Below are 2338 nucleotides of genomic sequence, written 5' to 3' on the forward strand. Positions count from 1 at the left end.
AAAGTATGCCGTGCTGGAAGTTAGTGGAAAACCAGCCGGGTGGCCGACAGCCTGCGCGATCACAGCTTTAGCATCCTATTATTGCAGGAGAGGCTCCCCCATGCCCCCACCCAGCCAGTGTGCCCAAGGCTGAGTGTGGGAGGCTAGGGGCAAGGGAGTCCCAGGCAGGGGTGGATTTCCTCGCTCCCTGGAGCTGTGAGGGGCCGGGTGGACCGCTCTGCTTGGCGGCTGCTCCGGGCACTGTTTCTACCGCACGAACTCAGCGTTGCCACCCCTGAGAACGAAAAAAAATCCCGTGCCCCTGAAAGATCGGGAGCCTGACTTTGCGCTGATAAACGTGAGTGTCTTTTTTTTATGCCAGGCCTCGGGGCGGCTCTTTGAGGGCCCCGTCTTCCCTCTTTTACGCAGCGGTTCTCAAGCTTTTTACACCCCAGGCAGCCCTCTCCCCTCCCAAGGCTCAGGGCTCCTCTGGTTAGCAGCGGTCTCAGGTTTCCTCCACCTGGCCTCGCTGCAGCGCACGTGAACCCCCTCTGCAGCGGCAGCTGCGGGCCCCCTGCTTTCCCCGGGGCAGGGGCGGGGGCGATTCATGCCCAGGGGCGGGGGGTAATGCCCTGGGGCAGGGGTGATTGATGCCCAGGTGCAGGAAGCCATTGATGCCCAGGGGCAGGGGCAATTGATGCCCACATTTGGGGGCGATTGATGCCCAGGGGTGGGAAGCCATTGATGCCCAGGGGTGGAAGTGATTGATGCCCTGGGAGGGGGCGATTGATGCCCGGGGTGGGGGCGATTAATGCCCAAAGGTGGAAGTGATTGATGCCCTGGGGAGGGGGCGATTAATGCCCAAGGGTGGAAGTGATTGATGCCCTGGGGAGGGGGCGATTAATGCCCAAGGGTGGAAGTGATTGATGCCCTGGGGAGGGGGCGATTAATGCCCAAGGGTGGAAGTGATTGATGCCCTGGGGAGGGGGCGATTAATGCCCAAGGGTGGAAGTGATTGATGCCCTGGGGAGGGGGCGATTAATGCCCAAGGGTGGAAGTGATTGATGCCCTGGGGAGGGGGCGATTAATGCCCAAGGGTGGAAGTGATTGATGCCCTGGGGAGGGGGCGATTAATGCCCAAGGGTGGAAGTGATTGATGCCCTGGGGAGGGGGCGATTAATGCCCAAGGGTGGAAGTGATTGATGCCCTGGGGAGGGGGCGATTAATGCCCAAGGGTGGAAGTGATTGATGCCCTGGGGAGGGGGCGATTAATGCCCAAGGGTGGAAGTGATTGATGCCCTGGGGAGGGGGCGATTAATGCCCAAGGGTGGAAGTGATTGATGCCCTGGGGAGGGGGCGATTAATGCCCAAGGGTGGAAGTGATTGATGCCCTGGGGAGGGGGCGATTAATGCCCAAGGGTGGAAGTGATTGATGCCCTGGGGAGGGGGCGATTAATGCCCAAGGGTGGAAGTGATTGATGCCCTGGGGAGGGGGCGATTAATGCCCAAGGGTGGAAGTGATTGATGCCCTGGGGAGGGGGCGATTAATGCCCAAGGGTGGAAGTGATTGATGCCCTGGGGAGGGGGCGATTAATGCCCAAGGGTGGAAGTGATTGATGCCCTGGGGAGGGGGCGATTAATGCCCAAGGGTGGAAGTGATTGATGCCCTGGGGAGGGGGCGATTGATGCCCAAGGGTGGAAGTGATTGATGCCCTGGGGAGGGGGCGATTGATGCCCAAGGGTGGAAGTGATTGATGCCCTGGGGAGGGGGCGATTGATGCCCAAGGGTGGAAGTGATTGATGCCCTGGGGAGGGGGCGATTGATGCCCAAGGGTGGAAGTGATTGATGCCCTGGGGAGGGGGCGATTGATGCCCAAGGGTGGAAGTGATTGATGCCCTGGGGAGGGGGCGATTGATGCCCAAGGGTGGAAGTGATTGATGCCCTGGGGAGGGGGCGATTGATGCCCGGGGGTGGGGATGATTGATGCCCAAGGGTGGAAGTGATTGATGCCCTGGGGAGGGGGCGATTGATGCCCAAGGGTGGAAGTGATTGATGCCCTGGGGAGGGGGCGATTGATGCCCGGGGGTGGGGATGATTGATGCCCAAGGGTGGAAGTGATTGATGCCCTGGGGAGGGGGCGATTGATGCCCGGGGGTGGGGATGATTGATGCCCAAGGGTGGAAGTGATTGATGCCCTGGGGAGGGGGCGATTGATGCCCGGGGGTGGGGATGATTGATGCCCAAGGGTGGAAGTGATTGATGCCCTGGGGAGGGGGCGATTGATGCCCGGGGGTGGGGATGATTGATGCCCAAGGGTGGAAGTGATTGATGCCCTGGGGAGGGGGCGATTGATGCCCG

Source organism: Alligator sinensis, unplaced genomic scaffold (genome assembly GCF_000455745.1).
Source record: "Alligator sinensis unplaced genomic scaffold, ASM45574v1 scaffold149_1, whole genome shotgun sequence".
Lineage (NCBI taxonomy): Eukaryota > Metazoa > Chordata > Crocodylia > Alligatoridae > Alligator > Alligator sinensis.